We start from the raw sequence: 23,472 nt of genomic DNA on the forward strand, positions 1-23,472 counted from the left end.
AGAAAGGCTACGATGGCTTTGCTGAGATTCCCAGAGCCTGCACCAAGGTCCTAACCTAACAGATTCAATTCCCAAACCATCCCAATGTCCTTAGGAGCTCTGCTGAAACACCCTGAGCAGTCCTAAGGCTGGGGTTGATGCCTCTGCGCAGGGAGAGGATGAGCCCAGCACCCTGTTGGAAGTGGTCCAGAAGCAGAGTTTGGCTGGAATCAGGCAAAGCATCCGGGGGTTAAATCTTTCATGAGTGCTAAACATAAGCAGCCTGGTCTCTAATTAAGCACTGGGACGATGGAACTTTAAAGCACTCCAGCTCTGATTCGCCACAAGTGCGTGGTAATGATTTCTTTTCAAATGTCAAGCAGTTTTGTTTCTATTTCCTTTCATAAATAATTGGTGCTGAGCCGGTGGCAACACCAGCATCCAGCTGGCAGGAGGAGCCCGCGTGATCCACTTCCAGCATCCAGCCACGCACTGGGGCTGTTGCAGCACATCCCAGGAGTGCGGACAAGATTTAGGGTGCTGTTCCGACCTAAAGAAAACAGGGAGAGGGGTGAGAAAAGCCCTTTTGCCTGGATAGAAATCTGTTCTTTCCTGCTATCAAAGCAAGGTACAGGAGGCAATTGCAATGCCTTTGCATTTACAGTGTGCTCATGTCAGAGAAACGTGGCTGTGCATGGTGAGGATGGAGGTTGGCAAAAGATGTGCTCTTTTGCATCTCATGCCTGAGTGCTGGGTGAGTTCTGTACCTTTGATCCTGTGTTGATTTGCAATGGGGGAGAAAAGGAGCATGGTTCAGGCTGCTCCTGAACTGTTTCTTGTCTCCCATTGAGCTGACACCAGGCTAGCACTGGCCAGAGAGCCTGCAGGTGAATAAGTACATGCCCAATGATGCTGATCTGGCAGAGGAGAGCCAACTGCTCCATGTGAGTTGTCCCCTTCCAGCTCCCCTGCAGTGAGCACCACATCCTGCTGAGATGCACTGTCCTTCCTAGAGCTCCACTGGTTGTTGTGTGTTTTCTGGTTAGACTCTAATACTTCTATATCCATTACTGTTTACAGCCACGTATTATACACCATTGCCTGGGGAACTCAAGCAAATGATTGCATTCCTGGAGTCTCAAACTCTGTCGGTAAATACAAATACAGCTTCCAGACATAAGCAATGACCCAATCAGTCATCAAGTCAAGGAGTTCAACTGATGTCTTTTTTGGGGGTCCTACTTAAAATGCTGCTGAAGAGCTGTATGTTATAAAAATGTTCAGTACAACTTGCAGGTCCCTATTTAGACTGACAGACTCTCTAATCCCAAGTTAAATAATGCCCTTTTTCCTTTCCCTCCTCTCTGCTGTCTTCAGGGGTGGCACTGGCAGTGCTATAGATAAGTGCATTCAGTTATACAGAGAAAACGTCTTGGAAATGTAAAAACTGTGGAAATCGGATCTCCTGGCAGAGAGGTGCCCTGCTAAGGGACATCCTGCCCTTACTGCAGTGATGGCATTGATCAAAGGAATGCCTGGAGTTCTTCAGATTCCCTGGACCTATCCAGCTGAGGACTGCAGATGGTTAAACCCTGATTTTGCTTGCCTCTTGCTGTATTCCTTATTTAGCCCCAGAAATATCTGAAGTGGGCACACTGCCTATCTCAAGAGGGAAGGAAGAAAATAAATCAGACAAAATAGAAGCTGGGTTGTTTGCTTAAGGCATGTTAAAGAAGTGTTTGCATAGCCTCCTGCTTCAGCTGCAGGGCGCTGCCATGGCTAATATCTATTCCTTGTTTCAGATGCTTCTTGGGGCCAGCCAGCTTGCACCGTCTGGGGCTACTAAACCGGAGACCTGCATTGTATGCATTTCACTCACAGACCCACTGGCTGGCTTCTGTCTATGCATGCCCTGGTGTCAGCACCTACACGTATAATATACATACATAGCTATTTCTCTCCCATGCCCATGTGGCTCTCCCATATAGTCCAACCCTCCATTATGGGAACATGATGCAAAGCAAGGATATGCTTCAAACAGCCGGGGCTGCTTGTTTGCCGGAGCATTTCCCCTGTGCTCCTGGGTGTACCACTGCTCTCTGAATCACTGCTGGTGGCAGCCTCTTGCACACACGGGTCTTTCTCCTTTCCCCTTGCAGTAATGATGTTTATTGAGTCATGCACGCATCCAGTCTCCTGCATTTTTCATGGCCTGCTCTCCAGAGGCAGTGCAGCCTGCTAATCAGACCTCACCAAAACAGGCCATTGCTTCTGCTCCCTACCACAGCTGATAATTACCCTCAACAAGCCCTGACAACTGCCACCCATTGGTCACTAGCCACATGTTTAATTGCCAGGCGGTCTATTGCCTCTGCTCATGCAGCCTCTCTGATTAAGTGCTAGCAGAAGGCAGGCGCTGCCCTGTCCGTCTTCAAGCAAAGGAGGAGAGGAAACAGGCTGTGCTGTGTGGCTGGGACCCAGCCACTGATATTATTATTCATCCTGTGATAATAAACTCTGCCTTTTCCATCCTGTCTTCTTACAATGGTTCAGCAGGGGCTGCTGGCCATGACAGAAAGGCAGAGCCCTCATCTTACAGCAGAGCTATAGAAGGCTGGAAGGGTTATTCTCTTAAAACAGCCCAGCAAGCATCTGCTGTGTGAAATAATCCCCTTCATTGGAAGGCCTCAGCCTTGAAAGCAATGAGGTAGCAATCCTGCTTTCCTTACAATGGGGCTTTTAACAGCAGGAAGGGTTCTGTGGCACTGACAGACACACGCAGACTTCCCACTGTGCACACACACAGGGAATAGGAAACGGGGGACTCTCCTGGGATACAGAGATGTTACACATACACCTTTCTCTTTTCATACCTCCCTCTAGGCATCTCTTTCTCTGTATAAACACAACTGTCTTCCCAGTCATCCCTTTGCATTGCTTTCTCTCTGTCTTGCACACATACCTCTGCCTTTCTGTGCTTTACCATCGCAGTATCTTTGAGTCTCCCTCAAGAATGCTCCATTTCAACAGGAGATGGGACCTGGGAATTTGCCTTTAATATTTCATAAGTTTCCTTCTAAAATGTAAAGTGTATTTACGTTATTTGCATCAACTACCAGGAAAACAAATGCCTTCGATTTGCAAGCAGATCCTAACCTGCTGCCCATTTTTCCAGGGTTGAGCATAAATAACACAATGTATTCAAAGGAACCCTTTCTCCTATTTACATTTATATTGAATAATGTAAAGCAACTTTCTCCACTCCCATCAATTCCTCCTTCCAGGGGCGGAGAACCTGTCCATGTCTAAGGAAGATGCTTCCAAGGGACACTTAAGTACACAAGCACACACATATGTTTGCAAATCTGATCATATTCATGCCTGACCCCTGCTTGAGGATGAACGGACCTTACTGAGCAAAGAGACCATACCATGAGCCCAGGAGTAAGAGCTGCAAGTTGGACTATACTGAGGAAGAGTTCTCACAGAGGACATTAAAATGCCAGTGTGAAGCAAACTGGCATTAGTACTCTGGTCTTGCCCAGACAGTGCTGTTCCCTGTGTGTTCGTTTGGGAAAGATGGAAGAGTTTGTTTCTCGGAGGTAAACTGTCCGTACAGCCTGTCAGCTGAGACAGCAGAGCACTAAAACCACCTGGCCCTTTCCATATTCTCTTCCTTCCTCTTTTGCCTGTATCTGAAGAGAAAGATACAAAGGGACTGCATTAGAGATCAACACACGCTGACGGGTAACGCAACAAGCTCATGCTCCGCAAGCTTAATGCTGGAAAAAGCTTGTAGGATTCAGGCTGCAGAGTGTTAGGGCTGAGCTCCTCCCAGCAGCAGGCAGGGAGACAGATCTTCAGCTGGTGTCAGTCTGTGATAATCAGTGAGTTGATTTAAACCCACTGAATACCACTTTCCCACTTTCATTTCCTCTCTCCCTGGACAGGTTTAGGCTCTTTGTCTCTTATCTCTTTCTAATCATTTATATTTTCATCACTTTCTCTTCCTCAGGGTTTCTTTGGCAGTATTCTCTTAAGTCTGGTTTGTTTGCTAGACACAGAGTTAATGTTATTATTCTATACTGGCTTCCAGACACATTGTCCATCACGTAGGCATGACAGGGAAGCGAGCCAAAAATGAATCAAGCTATCACACCCCAAAGGATGGGAGAATCTCTGTTGGAAACCCAAGCAGGAGCAGCTAGAGAGGAAATTCTACAGTGAATCTCACTATAGGAGTGGGAGTCCATATTGATTAGCAATAGTGGGGGGGGGAAGTGTGAATAGTATCTGTTTACCTAATACAAACCCCATCTCTACCCCTCTCAAGGCTCCAGGTTCTCCTTCTAGCACAGAGCATGATCTAAACCTTACCATGTGCCCTCAATAGCTGATGAGTTTTTGACCCTGCCTTTACAGGAGACTATGATGGAGGTCTGATGTTTTTTTCCCCCTTTAATTTCTTTAATCTATGCTAATCTCAGCCTGTTGGACCCCTCTGTGCAGTAGACACAGGCTCATTGTAGTGTGTGGTTTATCCACAGGCAATAGAAGGATCTCCTGTGGCTGGAAAGCCTCCTGAGTTTACCTCTGCTAAATGGTAATTGCTAAGTTGAGGGGGGAAGCCAGGGAGGTAGAGGAGGGCCCTTGAAGCAGACAAAAAGGGTGGTAATTGGCCATGCAAGGTTCACAGCTCCTCTGTGGGAGGCATCTGCAAGCTTTAGACTTGCATATTGGCTTGTAGTTCGGAGGTGCTAGCTTGTAGGCTTCTTATCACAAATGAGAGGAAGGGAGAGAAATGACAAGTAATTTGCTTGCCCTTTGGGAATAACTTCTGCAAGCACTGACAAGAATCACAGGAAGCTCTGCTGGGAGGAGCCTGATACTGCACTGAGCAGGTGCCAGAGAAATGGAAGTAGAGAAACAGGCAGAAACACCAGGCAATGAGGGTAGGAAGCTTCTTCCTTCTCACTGCAGCTTTGTTTTGTAAGGGGGAATTCATCTGCTCAGCTTTTGGATGAGAAAGCCCTCAATTCATCCCTCAGGAATAGCACATCCCAGAGTATGGACACACACTGGCTGGGCTGAGACCTGCAGAGCTCAGTTCAAAACTGCTCAGTGAAACAAAGAGGCACAAAATGTAATCAGTTCTAAAGTAATGATAAGTTTGGCTTTGTAATGAAAAGTAACCGTTTTGCCTGAAGGCAGTTTCAGGTCCTCAGAACCTCAATACAAAAGGTGTGACAAGAACAGAATGGAAAACGACCAAGGGGTGGGTAGCACCTGGGACTAGCTGATGGCCAGGATGGCAGTAGTTAAAACCTATTGATAAGTAAAAGAACAGGATGATTGCTATATCTGTAATGTTAATTAAGCTGGGAACCACCATCATATTTTGTATGAATGCGGGAAACTTTCTGGAAATGATGTAATGTTCTCAGTGACCATATAAGGATGACCTGTAGAGCAATACGGGGACACACGTTAGGAGGAGCTATCCCCCGTGTCTCCCGGCGCCGTAATAAAGAATACCTGCTTGTCAACTTGAAACTCTGTTGGCGAGTTTGTTCATGGAGTTTTCTCCGAATCAATTTGGCGACCCAGATGGGACCCTCTCTGCTCGGCTGCAGGACCCGCTGAGGACAGGGCTCCCTAGGGCCCTCGGGAGTTTTTCCTGGAGGGACCCCTCGACTCATTCGGATCACTGCGGGAGCAGACAAGGACCATCTTCAGAAAAGGTATTCTTTTATATTTTAAGGGGGGATCCTGCAAGACGCAGTGGCAGAAGGCGTCTTGTAGAAAGCATTGTATATTGGTTTGGTAAGCGTACGCATGGTGAGGAAGCCTTCCGTAAATCGAGATAGGAAATCTCGTGGGTAAAGGCGTATACCCGGCTGCTAGCGTCCGTTTGGTATACACCCACAAGAAGCAGTGGGCATCTTGTGGTTTGGGTTATGCAAGACGCAGTGGCAGTAGGCGTCTTGTAGAAAAGGTTTTTACCGGTATACAATCACAAGAGGCAGTGGGCATCTTGTGGTTTGGGTTATGCAAGACGCAGTGGCAGTAGGCGTCTTGTAGAAAAGGTTTTTACCGGTATACAATCACAAGAGGCAGTGGGCATCTTGTGGTTTGGGTCATGCAAGACGCAGTGGCAGTAGGCGTCTTGTAGAAAAGGTTTTACCGGTTTACAATCACAGGAGGCAGTGAGCATCTTGTGGTTTGGGTCCGCAAGACACAGTGGGTGTCTTGTACAAAAGGTTTTACGCACGAGAGGCAGCGGGCGCCCTGTGGTTTACAGACACAGGGGGCAGTGGGCATCTTGTGGTTCGGGTCCGCAAGGCACAGTGAACAAAAGGTTTTACGCACGAGAGGCAGCGGGCGTCCTGTGGTTTACAATCACAGGAGGCAGTGGGCATCTTGTGGTTAAGGTCCTACAAGACACAGTGGGTGTCTTATAGAAAGTCCTGCAAGACACAGTGGGTGTCTTATAGGAAGGGTTTTGGATTTTACTGGTATTTGACTTCTATTGTGGCTTATTACAGTTGTGATTTTGGTCTTGTGATTTTTGGTATTGGTGACAGACTACTATAAATGTGTCTCTGTTTCAAGTATTGTAACTGTGGAGTGCCTATTCTGTGGCTTGTTATAGTGATGATTTTCGTCTTGTGATGTTAGTGTTGGCAGCAGGTTATAACTATTGTTTGATACGATTTTAGTCTTTGTCTCAAGTGTTGTAGCTGTGTGGAGTGTGTGTGTGGGATCCCGTGTGTGTGTGTGAATGCGAGATTGATAATGGGAAATCAGCAGAGTGGAGAAATCTTGAAAAAGAGTCCTTTAGGTTGCATTTTGGCCCATTGGAAGGAACTGGGAGGGTCTTCTGGGGGCTCGCTAAATAAGAAAACATTGGTGAAATATTGTAACCAATGGTGGCCTTTGTATAGTTTAAAAGATCAGGAAAAATGGCCTAAAAATGGAACTTTTAATTATGATACATTGTTATAATTAATGTTGTTTTTGAGGTGGCAAGGAAAATTGAATTAAGTAATGTATGCAGATATGACAGATGGAATGCAAAATTAATATACCTTCGCCAGATCCCTTAATTTTGGCTTTGGAAAAGGACAGGGAAAAACTTGAAAGCTAAGCTGGAGAGATGTTGTTCAGATCGTGATACTGGGGAAAGATGTTTAAAGTTAAGGAAAACCAAGAAGGAAAGTAGGGGAGCTCGGGCAGCTCCTGTGGTTGAGTGGGATGAATGCTGGGGAAATGCATGGGATGGCTCCGGTGGCTGAATTGGAGCTAGACTGACAGGAACCTGGGTAATCTACCCTAGTAGATCTACTGGTTAAATTAAAACCGGGGACTAGAGGAAATAAAGTAGAATTTTAGTGGATACAGGAGCAACTTGTTCAGAGTTAAGTCAGAGGGAAAAGAATTTGTTACAGATGTGGGAGCTAATGGTCACCAAGGAAAAAAAACAAACAAAACAAAACAAACAAAAAACTTTCTGAAACCCTTTCAGACAATTGGAAAAACAAAGGAGAATGCATAAATTTTTATGCATACTAAATTCTCCAAAATCTATATTAGGACTAGAAGAAGCATTTAAAGAAGGTAAAATGGAATTGAGAGTTAAAAATCAGTTAATTTCAGTTTTGAGTTTATATCTTCAACAGAAAAGCGAACAGGAGGACACCCCCTGAAATAGAAGAAATCCATAATCAAGTATATCTGGGAGTATGGGCATCTGAAGTTCCAGAAATGGCGATAAGAACTGCTGAAAAAAGGTGGACACATGCGTCCTGAGTAAAAGGACCCATAAAAGAATGGAAAAGTTGTGACTGAACCCAGAGACGCCAAGTTGACCCTCAAGAGGACTTGGGATAAGTAACTGAGAGAATTCATATTGACTCCTGTAAATTTGATATGGGAAATGCAGATATAGTTGAAATTATTTTAAGAAACCATAGGATAAGGGCCAGTACCAGTCCATGTCCTATATGCAAACACTGCAATTTGTATATTAGACCTAAGTGTCCCAATTGTTTGAAGCATATTATTACTCGTAGGGGAGACCAGGAACAATTTTTTGAGAAATCAATTACAGTTCTTTTGCATTCGGTGTGAAATTACCACCTCATTGGAACAGTTGTTGTGGGTCAAATACTACTGCCATAGTAGCCGACGGGGAATATACCTTTAACCTACCAGAGAGGGCAAGACCGGAGGGAATCGGTGCTGCAGCTGAAAAGGTCTGCCGAGGGCTGCAACCCCTGGGGCTGTGACCGCTGAGCACTATGATCCTGACCGGACCTCTTTTGGTGTCGGTTCTGATAGGAACCATATGGGAAAATGCCGTGGCTTCTAAAATCATTCACAACTGTAGTGAATGCATTACCACAACTAGACAAGGGAGAGTAACCTCTCAAATGCTGATCTACCACACCTTTTATGAATGCACAGGAACAAAGACAGGCAGTTGCATAAACAATCAAACTCAGTGAGAACAAATTCAGAAGGAAGATTAATTGGAATAAGTTATAATGAAGTTATAACCAATTTGAGTACCTCACTGTCATTAATTTTTGATGCATGTGATATTATAGATGATGATTTAGATACTAATTGTGGAAGTTCAGAGCAGAGGCGGTACTACAGTAGCCAACCAAAATATATTTGCCCAGGTGGATACCAATGTCACATAAATCCTGATGATGTACCTAGTCAAACGGCTAGATATCAGTCATCACACCTCTGTGGAAGAAAAGGATGGTCTTGTGTATGCTGGAATACTGCAGGCTGGAGATATGACTAAATTTAATAGCAGGAATAGCTGTACAACCCGTGCCTGCAAGCCAGTAAATTTAACTGAAATTTAACTGAAAAATTGGAAACAGAAAAAAGTAACTAAAATTGGACTTAAAATATATGGAACTGAAGAAGACCCAAATGTGATTATTAGTATTAAGATCAAAGAAAAATATAAAGAGTCAATACAACATCATGTATTATCATGAAATGGAAACTGGAGTCCAATATGAAATTCCCACAGTTGCTAAAAAAAATCTCTTTGTAAATCTTGCTGAATATATAGCTAAAACATTGAATGTAACTAACTGCTGTGTTTGTGGGGGAAATAACCGGGGAGAGAGATGGCCCTGGGAGGCAATGGAGAGTAATATAAGTGACCCTGCAATCTGGAAAAATCTAAAATGGAACAAATGGACCAGGCCAACAATGGCAGATTGACTTTACAGAACTGCCAAGGAAGGGGGATATAGGCATTTGTTACTAAATTGAATAATAATCAAATGGTTTGCTGTCTTGGATTTAAAGGACTCTTTCTTTGCTTAATATTGGCCAAAGAAAACCAGAATTTATTGGCTTTTGAATAAGGAAAATCCTGACACAGTAAGGAAAACTCAACTAATTTGGACAGTATTACCTGAAGGGTTTAAAACCAGTCCAACAAGTTTTGAAATCAGTTAACACTGGAACTAGAAACAAGGAATCCACCCACTCAGAGGGACTCTGTTACAATATGTGAATGACCTATTAATTGCTACAGGAACAAAGGAAGAATATGTCTCGTTAATGGTGGGATTATTGAATTTTCTGGGACTGAATGATTATCAGGTATCCAGACAAAAGGCCAAACTAATTCAAACCTGAGTTTCCTACCTAGGATATGAAACAACAGGAGAACATAGAAGTTGGAACTGCTAGAAAAGAAGCCATTTATCAAACACCACGACCATCAACCATCAAGGAGTACGTACCTGGGAATGACTGGATGATGCAGACATGGATACATGATTATGGTGTTCTGGTAAGACCACTATATGAACTGTTAAAAGAAACCTCTCTCTTTGGAATAGACTGATTCTGTAGAGGAGGGCTTTAAAACAGAGCTAATGAGAACTGCAGCTCTGTGACTTCCGGATGCGACTAAATCATTTTGGCTATATTCCTATGAAGAGGGAATAGCTTTGATCCTTGCTCAGAAACTAGGACCCTATAAGAAGACAGTGGTGCATTTTTCAAAACACCTGGATGAAGCAAGCAAAGGATAGCCCAGATGCCTAAGAGCTGTGGCGGCAGTTGTCATGAACATTGAAGAGGCTTGCAAATTTACCTTGGGACAAAAGATTACTGTACTAGTGTCTCATGTTGTATTAGCAGTTCTGGAACAGAAAGAAGCCCACTGGTTATCTCCTTCATGGTTTTTTTTTTCTTTTGGTTTTTGTTTTTACCAAATTTGAAAGAAACCTGGAACATGCTGAACAAGAGCCCTGGAACTGTCTAAAGACAAAAGGATAAATATTTGGACTGATTCTAAATATGCATTTGTGGTCCATGGACATGGTGACGTCTGAAAAGAATGAAAACTTTTTTTAAAAAAAAAAAAAAATAAATAAATTTAAGCTGGTGACTCTGATCAGGAAACTGGAAATAATTTGGCCAATATTGGAGCCAAACAAGAAGCTGAACAATCTTAAAATCATTCTTTTAATCCCTGATGGCAAACTAACAATTGAGAAATCTAAACCTAGATATTCAAAGGAGGATAGAAAATTGATTGAAGATCTCGAAGGACAGGAAAACAAAGAGGGTTGGGTTCAGATACCTGATGGGCGAATTGTAATTCCTTATAATCAACTCTGGAGGCTAGTTCAAGAGGAACATAATAAAACTCATTGGGGTAGCAACTCTTTGTATAAATATTTGGACAAACAAATTGTAGGAAGGAATCTATACACCACAGTTCAATCAGTGACAAAACAATGTCAGCTCTGTCTTAAGAATAATCCTAAAACTGAAAACAGAAATCAGATTGGGACCATTGGGAGAGGAAATTATCCGGGACAGCAATGGCAAATAGATTTCTCTGAATTACCAAGAAAAGGGGGTTACCAATATTTGTTGGTGTTAACGGATACTTTTTCAGGATGGCCAGAAGCATTCCCTTGTAGAATAAATAATGTCAGACAAGTAATTGGAACATCGTTGTATGATATACCTTGTTTTGGAGCACCAGAGGCAATTTCTTCTGACCGAGGCTTACACTTTAGAGCAAAATAGTTACAAGAAACTAGCAAAAATAGAAGCTGATTGGCAACTACATGTACCATACAGGCCCCAGGTCAGTGGGCAAGTAGAAAAGATGGTTCATCTGATCAGAACATCAGATTGGTAAAATATGTCAGGAAATAAATTAATATTGGTACCAAGCCTTACTGGCTCTATTAAGGCTTTGAACTAAACCTCGGTCGAAAGAAAAGGCTAGACCATGTAAAATTTTATATGGAAGACCATATCAGTCCCAGTTTAAAAGAGAAAGTCTTCTGGAAGTGGGAGAAGGCCATCTCTGAGAGTTTGACCACCTTTACAGCAGTGAAGATAAAGGAACAACCTGCTTGGATACATTATTCAAGAATAAAGAAAGCACCAGAACCAGAGAAGACATGGTGGATTGAACCCTCAGGCTCCTGGTGTATGAAATTGTATCGGTCGTAATTTGAACTTATATGATAACTGGTATACTAGTTTGGGACCAATACTTATACCTGAAATTAATGCAGAATGTTGCTAAAATTGTTAATTGTAGTGGCTGTTGAGTGTGTGCACAGTTGCCTGAATCAGGAGATCAGGGCCGTCCATTAATTGGCATTCCAGTTTCCAACACTATCTCATGGACAAATTTGTGGGTGATATCTAAAATGGTATTACAAAGCCGAATGGCTCTAGACATTATTGGCTTCACAAGGAGGGGGTTGTTCCATAATCAGTGAAAGTTGCTGTTCCTGAAACAAATCTGGAGGAAATTTGGAAATAAATTAAAATCTTTCATAAAATGGCCAAGGATGATACCTCCTGGGGGTTTAAAGAAATATGGAAAAAGTTAACTTCATGGTTACTTGATCTCTCCTGTTTAAGGCAACTGGTTGCAGGATATTGTCTTAATATTAATTACTTGTGGTATAACAAAATTTTCTTTCTGGTATTGTAAATGATCTATAATAAGTTATGAAGACTGGAAAAAGAAATGAAACTTAAGTATCAAGTAGAAACAGGACACTTTCAAAAGACTCTAGATGGTAATGGTATTATATAAAATGTTGCAAAAGAATTTGCAAAAGGACAGAAAAAGGGGGGATTGAAACAAAGAGGCACAAAATGTAATCAGTTCTAAAGTAATGATAAGTTTGGCTTTGTAATGAAAAGTAACCGTTTTGCCTGAAGGCAGTTTCAGGTCCTCAGAACCTCAATACAAAAGGTGTGACAAGAACAGAATGGAAAACGACCAAGGGGTGGGTAGCACCTGGGACTAGCTGATGGCCAGGATGGCAGTAGTTAAAACCTATTGATAAGTAAAAGAACAGGATGATTGCTATATCTGTAATGTTAATTAAGCTGGGAACCACCATCATATTTTGTATGAATGCGGGAAACTTTCTGGAAATGATGTAATGTTCTCAGTGACCATATAAGGATGACCTGTAGAGCAATACGGGGACACACGTTAGGAGGAGCTATCCCCCGTGTCTCCCGGCGCCGTAATAAAGAATACCTGCTTGTCAACTTGAAACTCTGTTGGCGAGTTTGTTCATGGAGTTTTCTCCGAATCATCAGAGGCCACCAGAAAGGTGCAGTCTCTTATTCAGGTTCAAGGCAGGCAAGTTCTGGGACCCCGGCTCAGGAAGTCCATTGTCTTTAAGAATAGTTTTGACTGATGGCCCTGAGGTGATTTGTACTTAAACTGAGTGGATCAGACCACAGAGGAGTGGGAGACCCATCCCAAAGGAGAAGACAAACGGTATGGAATGCTATCCTTAAACTGGAGTAAATTAGGAGCCATTTAAATGAAGCCCAAAGCACTTGTGAACTATTTGGATAAATACATTTTTAATCTGGTTTTAGAAACAGAGGAACCTAATTTCTGCTTGCAGTAAAACTGGAGCAAGACGCTGGCAAATCAAAGCGGATAGAGTAACAGAAGTGTTAATCTTTTAATTGAAAGTGGGATAAATCCACCTGCATATAATACCTCCCAGAATATTCCTCCTCAAAGCTTCCTTTTCTTTTCTCAGCCATTACTAAAATCTCAAGGTTAGAGATTAATTATAATGGTGGTATTGCCGTTTATTTTACTGCCAGCTGAACAGGGAAAATAAACCGAGCTTCAAAACAAATTGTGATTACTGTGTCCACACTTAAAAGCTTGCTGTATTAATGAAATATTATTGACTAATTCTATTGAATTTGGCAAAAGCACTCCCTTGCTGCTTCCTCTGCACCGAGGCACAGATCTTGAAAACACAAGATGTTGTTGAAATAGGAGTTCAGCTCCTGGCATCGAGCAAACTGGAACATCACAAAAGAAAATGATGAACACCCTTTCCTTCCTTGCCCTTAATCTAAAGTAGCTTGTTTCTATTCCCCCTGCTTTTGTTTTTAGCTCTCTGAAATCCAACCTCCTGGTAATGTTTTATGTTTAAGTGCGCAGATACCCCTTTAATTAACTCCATAACTGTATGGTAACCTCTGGTCTTCTCATTGCACAGCAGATAGACTTAGACAGTAATTTCATGGTTATTTCTCTTTGCCAACTGCTGGGGTCTCCAGGACAAACTGAGATATCCCTTGGGAAACTTTGAATTAGGCAAAGCATCTCACTCAGGCCAGGTGGAGATTGGTGTACCCAGAACATCTGCACATGCCTATTGACCTAGCTATTCATGCTATAATGAAGGGAGCTGGAGCTCAGCAGCATCAAGGGCCACAAGACAGAGAGGATCCCTGTTCCTGTTGGGGGAGAAGGCAGCTCTGATTTCTCCTGCAACTGTGTGATACAATGAACAAATCCCATGTGGCTGCAAAGCATGAAACTCTTGGCTTTATTAACTCAAACTTTACTGACACTAGACTTGTAATGCCTGCAGAACAGATTGCCCATTAGCTAGGTAAATTATGGTATGAAATGAAAACAAGTTCCCTCCTCTTCTCCCACTCTTCCAGCCCATTTCAACTAGTGTGTCATGGTCTTGCTTTTTCCTTTCTTTATCAGCTTAAGTCAGACATGAGGTTTTAGAGTCTAGGATTGCATCAGGAATGACAAAATCACAGAGACTTCACATTCTCTATCGAGTATGAGGCTGGGCCACATTCTTTTGAAGCCAATGGGACACTTTCCTAGACATTGTGTCTGGATTTATAGAGGATTAAAATAGGAAGTGACAGGTAGGAGTAGAAAGAGAAATCGGAATGACTTGGCAAGCACTGCTCTCAGTGGGTATGGCTGAACCTGCAGCAAACCCAGTACAAGATCCAAAGCTGAGATCCACTGGTAGTTTCTGCTGGATCTTCAAACTGTCTTTAGTTGTCAGAACATTTGGGAGCCATATGGTACTGATGGCACTTGCCACCGAGCTCGATGTGCTGGAAATTCTGTTTAGGAACCGAAATAAAACCTTCTTTCTGGGATACACTCCTCAAAGACCCAAATTGTGATGCCCCTTCAAGCACCAGCCAGGGGCCCGTTAGGGCACTTGTGTTTGAACATTTGAAGCAATTACTCATGTTCATCGAGCTCCGAATAGCTACCAAACACCATGTGTTTTTCCTCAGTGTTAATAAAATCCTAAATGATTCTTCATTAAGGAGCCCATTAAAACGACTTCAGTTTCCTCGAAGCTCGTTAGAGGATATTCTCACCACTAAATTATCACACTGGAGTTTTATAGAAGGCTGAGGAAAGCTGTCCTATTGTGATTAATTCATGATAGATTTTCTCTCCTTTGCTTGCAGTCTGTTCCCCAGACTTGGCTTTGCCAAGCTCTCAGCCTTTGGGTTACATGGAGAAGAACAGTGATTCTTCAGCTTTGCTTCATGGGAAGGATGTTCCAGAGCTCAGAGGTGCTGAGCCTGATAGGGGTGATGGCCAGGAGGAAGCTGGCTGGCCAGTAGATGGCCTCTGTTGGCACATCTCCGCTGGAGGTTAGTGGGCCACCTCTTGGCCACAGTGGCAAGTGGCATGTCTGCATGTGTTGCCTGCTCCAGGCACCAAAGCACCACACTGCACCCATTAACCACACACCCTGCTGTAACTCTTCCATCTCCAAAGCATCAGGATCAAGAGCAGCCCTTGCAAGGCAAAAGATCTGAAGACAAAGTGGTCAAAACAATAGCAGAAGACAGAAACATTTAAGCTAAGCCCATGCTGGGTCAATGTGTGTTCTCCCACACCAGGTTCTCCTGAACCCAGTGGCAAGCTATATGGGCTGTGGATCATTGCAGTGTGGGAACACAGGCTGTTTTAACACAATAAAGCTTACTAGCTGCTCTAATTTCCCACCGAGTATTAAAATCTCATTTTATGCTACATTATACACTTGGCCTTTTGAACAATCAGTGACCATAACCGGTGTTTGCATCCTGAAGCCAAATCTGGGGAAAGAACAAGAGATAATCTGTCTGGCTGGAGAGGATGGAACGGGAAGGGCCAGCTCTGCACCATTATTTATGTCCATTCAGAGACACAGGAAAATGAAGTGCATTAACAGGGTTGCCAGGCCCTCCTCAGAATGGGGATTTAAATGATATTGATGCGGTGCTAATAGGTTCACAGTTTATCTTTTATGTATTACAGCACAGGGCTTGGAATAGGCATTTGGATAGTGAGTTTAGGCATATTCTGCTTCTTCCAGAGGATTTGGTTCTAGGGATTTGGAGCTTCCAAAAACTGCACATTCTATCTGAACCAACAAGAGGATCAGGAAGGTGACAGGAATACCCACATTGCTAATCTGAAAGTTGATCTGCAGCTACTTCTGAAGTAGGATGTATTAAGGCATCTCTGGAGCTGTGTGTCCAGGCATTTGGGGCAGGCCTTCAGCTGGGGACTCCTGTGCTATGGTGACTTAAAGGGTTTGGTCCTTTGTTGGCTTCTGGTCCAGGGAATTTCTTCTGATTTCCCATGGTTTTGGGACATGTCTCCTACCAGAAGCCACAGGAAACCCTCTGTCCACTTCTTCAAATGCTGTGACTGCCCTTGTAAGGCTGCCTAGGAAATCCTTGCCACCTATAGATACAAGTTCCTTGTATGTGGCCTATTCCTCTCAGCTTTAATCTCTGGAATCAGCTATTACATCAAGAGCGTGTGTGCTTATCTGCTGTCATCTTTGGAGGAAAAGGTGCCGAGATTGAAGGCAAATGCTGTTTATTCATTCAGCTCCTTCTGCAGCTCAGGCAGAACACTGATCTTGGCACAGAATTAGAGGAGGAAGGGCAGTTTGCTGTGATTTGTTGGCTTAATTTGACAGGCAATTTTCAGATCTGGATCAGAAAGTCATAGCGAAAGTTTTAGGAATGGCTGCACTTGGGTTTAGCTTTGGAGGAGCAGAGTGTTGTTTTTACTCTACTTTTGGAGGAAAGATGATGAGTTCTCAGTAAGTCATTGCAGGTTTTAATGGTTCAGCTCTGGAACTGCAGTATCAAGTGAAGCTAGCTGAGACCAGATACTGGTTGTGCTGTGCACTGCATGGAGCAAGCACAGTCCTACCCCAAAGAGCTCAGTTATACTAATACATAAGGAATAAATGAGGAAATTATCCAGTGAGTAATAAATCACAACGATGGAAGTACGCAACACCATTATTTTCCAATTCACTTCCAATCTGAGGATATGAATACACCACTTAGATCAACTGAGTGAAGCTGGGCTGGTGTCAAAGAAGTTACTGGGCTACATCTGTGCAGTGGGCAAACCAGTGCAATGAACATATCCATGGGGCAATTAAGGGAAAACCTTCTCCAGATGTCTTGGGGAAAACACAAGCCAAGACTATTCGATAGCACCCCTGAAATCCAGGCAGATCTGGGCACGTGCTGCTCATGTTTTCTCTCTCCCTCCCTCTCTCTCTTCCTCTTCATGAGCTGAGATAATTATTTCTGTGCATCGTGGTTCTAAAGTGAACATCCCTGATACCAGCTCTGCCTCTTATCACAAGGCAGCTGCAAAATTGCTTTCAGATTGTTTTACAATCGGGTTTTGCATGTGAACCTTTTGATGGAGCAAGGCAGAAATGATGCGAGGAAAGCATTTGGGAAGGAGGGAGCAGAGAGGAGGCCAAGAGGTTGAGACCAGGGAGACGGAAGAAATGAAAAGAGGGATGAAAGATGCTGCTTTCAACAGAAGCTCATGGCTCACAGCAGAAGGGATGGATTCCTTAAGCTTTCAGAGTGAGAAGCACCTGGTGTGCACAAGTGTTGCTGCTGCCCTGTGTCTGTGCAGAGCCTAGCACATGGTTGGAGAGGATGTGAAGTACTACAGGAAGGCCAATATCTTTGTGCCTGTAATATCGGCCCACACATTATGGTTAAAATCAGTTGAGTTGATTGGGACAGACCCAAAATCCATTTAACCTGGCATCTTCTTCTCCACCAGTGATAGAAAAAGGGAATCGTAGCCATCATGTAAGCAACTATGGAACCTAGTAAGAAATGAAAGCCCCCAGGTGAAATTGTGTCCTCTGAGAAGTGGAAAGTAATTTTTCTACTGACTGCATCCACCACGGTTCCACCCTCTCCCATCAGATGCTAGGCCATAATCAGCACTGCTGCCAAGGTATTTCCTTGAAGTGCAATAAAACCAAAATACTATCTGATCCAGCAGTTCTGATAGCAGTGACTTTGTTTAAGCAACTTTATAATGAATCCTAGTTCTTCTCCCAATAGATACTTTGCTATAATATCCTCGAGTAGCAACGGAGTAAAATAAATCAGCTTTTACAAACTCATAAACACATAGAAGGGAATGTAAACCAATTTCTGATCTAGTTGAGGTGCATTGAGATTTCACCGAGTGGCATGAAGCTTGAGTGGGTTCTGAAATTGCTCTTGAGCCTGTGAATTCATCTCTCCTTTCCTCTGCCAACAGGGATGTTGCTCTTAACCCTTTGAAGGCATTCACACTTTCTTTTGGTCTCTTTCTCTGTATGTGTGTACTGTATTATCTTGTGTAGCTATGTGCAGGTAAACCCAAGGATGCACACACACAATCTACCAGGGCATTTTAAGACAGCAAGCTGAGAGAAGCCAGATTGTCTTCTTGTGTCCTCAACCCAATAAGGATATGGCCCCACAAATAAAGAAGGTGCCACTCTATGGGAGGAAAATGAAGGAACACAGTGATTTAGGTAAAGGCATCTGTACTGTCTGGTGCAGATGGCAGCACAGAAGAAGTCCTCAGGGGCGTGAGGAGACAGACTTGCAGCCTCTAGAGCCATGCCAAGAGACAGTTCCCAAGGTTTTTGAAGCACATCTCTTTCCTTCATTATTTCAAAGTAAAGATTTAGCAGGTAAAAGGGTGTTTCTGCTCTCAGGATGCTTCCCACATCCCCTTCTATGCTAGGGAATAATGAAATACGTCTTAGTTTTATTTCTTGTGCTCCTATTAAGCACGTTGCCTGACCTGGCTCTAATGGGGCTGGACACAGTCTTGACCAGGGAAGACAGCAGCAGCAATGCAGCATCCAGAACATGCATCTGGTCTGAGCTCACAAAGCAGAGCCCATGAGTCTCAAGGGAAGCTTATTCTAGATCTTGCTGCTGCATTCAGTATTTGGAGAAGAGTCCAGTTTGCTGATCGTGCTTGTGGGATACAAAAGGCAGGATAGAGTTTTACTGCAAAGCAGTTGACCTTGCTCCAGAGATATTACCATACACAGCTGCTATTCAGTGTTTCAGAACACTGTATTCATTACGTGAATCTGTCTGCTAAGAGCAGCAATTAGACTTCAGAGCATTATGATCTGCCTGTCTAAAGAAAGGGCACATACAGGGGGGCAGTTCCCTCTGTCTCAGTTGGTGGGAGAGGTCTGGAGAACACACAGAGTGTCTTGTGCTGTCACTGAGGATCCAGGCAATGATGCTTCCTCACTTCAAACCAGTTGTAGACAGGGTGACAAATGTGGCTCTATAGGTTGCTCAGTGGGATGAGAGTTTGCAGTGGCTATCTCCAATGGTGAGACTGGTCAGAGAGGAGTTAAACAGTAGAACAAATCCTATGGACTCTTCCAAGCAGTCCTTACTAACATCCTTGGTTCCTCCAATAAGATCAGCCGAAGTGGCAAAGGGGCAGTCTCCCTATAGCAAGAAAGTGTGAGGCTAATCTCAAGGGCTGCTGCAATATAGGATGCTCAAGATGAGGGAGGGAGGACAGGGAAGGGTTTTGTGCTTCCTGGTAAACCGTAATTATGCTGCAAGTCTGTATCACCGATTACGCTTGTTCTGCTTGTACAGCACAGGGCTGGTGGCTTGTTTAACAATGCACAGCGCATTGTTCCTGCTCCAGCCTTTAACGCCACAAAATTGATATTGCTTTTCCATGGGCAGAGAGATAAGGCATGTGCTTAGTACACAGTCAGGGCCATGATACCATCGCCACATGGGGAAATTAAAAGTCTCCATATGGCACCAAAGCCTCTCTGCCCTGCTCAGCACATCGCTGGGCAGCACAGAGCTTCCCAGCAGGAATAGTAAAGAGGACAGCAAGCAAGAGGGGATATGCCATTGAGGAACACCTTTAGGCTGCAGGAAAGGAAGGAACTCCTTCTGTACAGGAGGGGAGTTGAAAACCAGTAGAATCCAATAGAAAACCAACTGGATCTCGAGGCCATGGGGGATGTTGAAGTCCCTGTAGCTTTAGGCTGAGCCTTTAAAACAATCCATGTCTTTTCTTCCCTCCCTATGCCAGTTCTCCAAAATACACAGAGGGCAAGGTGCTGTTGTGTGCTACACTTGGGAATAAGGGAACTGGAAGGAGAATGGTGAGCATGAGATTGCCTCTGACAGGCAGGCACAGCGGCAATCTTTGCACTGAGATGCATTTTGTCCTTCACTGAAAAGTGCTGATTTGTTGCCATAGAACTATTCAAGGTTTGGAGTTTTCTGGGTTGGAAAAACATAGTTGAAAATTAGCAAGGAACTTCATATAATCAAGGCACAAAGTCTGGGAAAGTCTTGGTTGAAATCTATCATTTCACTTGAAGCTTAAGCTTGTATGCTTTAAAATACCCCAAAGCTCAAAATCAAAATGGAACAATCTAAAGTTATTGGAGTAAAGTGTGGAGCGACCTAATCTAAACTGTATTTCTCCTGGTCATCTTGGGGAAAATTGACAATACATTGACTTCTTACCTCAATTTGAAGTGGATTTCTGTCATCATTTCCCTCCCCATCCTTTTTTCTCTCTGTATGGTGTGACCTGAGCACACCGAGGGGTATGTCCGCTGTACTTGGCTATGCGGGACCCTGCAGCCTCTGTGCCCAGTGCATGTCTCTAGGAGCAATCCCTCTCCCCATGCTGGGCACCATCTCTGCTTTGTGGGATGGGGCTGCCTTGTGATGGGAAAACACATTTCATAGCGCTGCAATGCAGGTTGTTGGTTGGAACAGAACACCGCATCACACACCTGGTTTTGTCAGGGACGGATGGCTCCAGGAGACCCATCAGCTCAATATGAGAGGAATTATTGCAGTTTTAATTACACTTACTTTTGCTGCCTATATGGGCCTGGGGGAGAGAAAGTGCTTGGAATCAAAACCCAATATTTTCCAGAACCTGTGGGGTCTTTTCTGGCTCTTTCTCTTCCCTTCCCCCTCTTCTCATTTCCTCCTTCTGCAGGATTCACTTGTGTTCCTGAGTGGATCAGGAGTGTGAAAACTGCATGTAGCAGTGGCAGGAAACTCGTGATCGGTGGCAGAGAGGCTGAGGTTGCATGGGGGAACAATGGAAGGTGTAAGACAGAGTGGGAGCCATGGTAGGAAGGTTCAGCCCCAGAAGGTGTGGGGTTACCATCAGGTCTAGGTGAAGCAGTGCCACACGAGGGAAGGGAATACAGGAAGCCAGGATGGGAATAGAGGAGAAGGAATGGAAGACTTCTTCAGAGCCTGAAAGAAGCCAACACGAGCTTTGTTCAAATATTTCCATGCTCAAACAAATAAGATTTGTTTGTGTGGGCTGGCTCCCAGAAGCCTGGCTCCTCTCCTCAAAGGCTTCCCTTTCCCCATCACTATCCTCTTAATGAAGTTGATAATAAGCAGAGCAAATCCTGTTGGATAAGTAATTAATCAGGAGGCTGGAACAGTGGAACAACATTCATTTTTGCAAAGCCAGAGATGTCTTTGCTGGGAAACCCCACAGCACAAGAGGATGGGAAGGTCTTGGGAGGGTGCTATGAGGAAAGGAGGTGTCTGCATTGGTGATAGGCAGTGAGAAGAAGGGTCAGAGGGACAAGGGGTGCTCAGCTGGGTTTCTCAAGATTGGCCCTACTTAAGGGGAGCACGCTTTGGTCTCACTACTCTGAGACTAAAGAAGAGGGGAGGTTCAGGTACTGTGGCACTCTGGAGGGGATGTAAGGCTTACACATTGCACAAGCCCCTTGCAGGCTGTCTCCTAGAAAATACTGCTCAAACCACACTTGAACCAGGACTTCTCAAGACCTTCAAGATGCCTCTGGCATAGCTTTAATGGATAATGTGGCCCAGGCCATTATGGGAAACAGGAATGAAGCAGGGAATGAATATCCTGCTTTAAGCATCCGTATTTCTGGCAAGAGAGGATGCAAAATAGAAGGGGCTGGGCAGGGGCTCTGAAGTGCGCAGACTGCACCTCCTCTCTTGGCTCTTCAAACACAGATACCCAGCCAGAAGGAACCATTGATCGGCATGACTAATGGGGACTTTGAGGGGGAAAGTGTGCCAGATCAATATGCAATCCACAGTACATGAATCACTCCGGCTTTTCCAATTTATTCAGCTCCAAATCAAATGAAGGAACCAAAGATAAATACATAGCCATGGGGAGGCTGGGGTGGGGGGGATGTGTGTGTGAGGAAGGTGGGAGAGGGAGGCAGAGTCTCACAAGGGATAATTAACCAGCTTTTATCATTCTAACAAAGCATTAAGCTGGTAAATCTATGGAAATGGGAATGCCTCAGAGAGTTCTTACTGGCATAAAGCAGAGATTCCGGAGTCCTGCTCCTCTTCTCAAAGTTGCTTGGATTGAGGCAGAGCTGAACATGGAACCCTACAGCCCATTTCTGTAGCACTCCTTGGGGTCCCTTAGCTGATAACAGAGTATTGGCAGCCTCTGTCTCCATAGTGATGTCTTAACCTTTAACTTCATCTCCTGGATTCTCTCCTGAGTTAGCAATGCCTGAAAGCAATCATCGGAACAACTAAACCCTGCATGTTTCCAGCTGCACCACGTCCCTCCTTGCCTGCTACAGAGATGGAAAGGCACATTCACCCGAGTTCACAAAGCAGAATTAGTGGTTGGAGCATAGACCTGATCCCAGCCACGCTGTACCCTCTGCTTAATGCTTCTATTGTCAGATGATGCATCAAAAAGCTGCTTTAGGGGTGAGGAATTGGAGAGCTTGCTGGTCCAGGCATTGCTCAAGAGGGGAGGAGGGCAATGGATGTTAACATTCCAGAATGGGTCCACTAGACCCTGAACACTGGGGAATTTTCCCCGGAGCTCATTTGAGGCTTGAATACTTATCCCACAAGGTAAGGGGGACTCAAACACAGGCTGGCTGGAAGCACTGCCTTGGATTCAAAGGTTTCAGGCTGTCCTGGGAAAGGCAGAAAGAACGCAGGAAGATTTGCAAATAGAAAGCATCCCGGATCAAAGGCAGCAGAGGAAGGAAATATTTCCTCCTACATGGATAACCATCAAGACAGGGTGCTGTCAAGCCAATATCATTCTGTGCTAGCCTAGCACTAGCCTATCCTCCAGCAGAGCTCATAAACCACTCTACTAAGGCACAGCAGCATGACCTGCCTCGGATACAGGCACAGCTAAACGGGGACATTTAGACAGTCATCACAGAGCCATCAGCACCACCGATTCCAGGTCTCAGCCTCCTGATTCCCCATTTTGTGGTCTGAATCACTTTCACACATGGCTGGGCAGGCATCTGGGTCCATAACACATCTTTCAATCCCCTGGTGCCTTGGGAAGCAGTTTTAAGCTCTGTGCTGAGATGGCAGGCACCAAAATGCTGCAGATCAGTGGTTTCTAACTTGCACTTTGAAGACTGTTGGGGGTCAACAGATTATATCTAAGGAGCTGCAAGAGGAGACTAAGAAAAGCCAACTTGTCAGCAGGCTTAGCTGAGGTCTTCAGCAGCCAGAAAAACTATTCCTCCATGGGAAACTTAACAGGATCTGGAATACAAAGAAGACTGAAAGCCCGGTATGTGGCTGAGGGTAATAATTCAAATACAAGGATAACAAAGGGGGACCTTTTTGCCTGTTTAATTTAAATGTATTTGTATTTCTTCCAGGCTGGGTTCTCCTCAAGAGAAGCTGGTTGGTCAGCATTGCAGCTCATGATGCCCTGACTGTGCCCTGAGAAAGGGATCAGGTCCCCCCTCAGAGTGCTCCTATTGACCCCTGGATGTTTCAGAAGCAGGAGCAGTT

This window comes from Melopsittacus undulatus, chromosome 15 (assembly GCF_012275295.1).
Source record: "Melopsittacus undulatus isolate bMelUnd1 chromosome 15, bMelUnd1.mat.Z, whole genome shotgun sequence".
In the NCBI taxonomy this organism is placed as follows: Eukaryota; Metazoa; Chordata; class Aves; order Psittaciformes; family Psittaculidae; genus Melopsittacus; species Melopsittacus undulatus.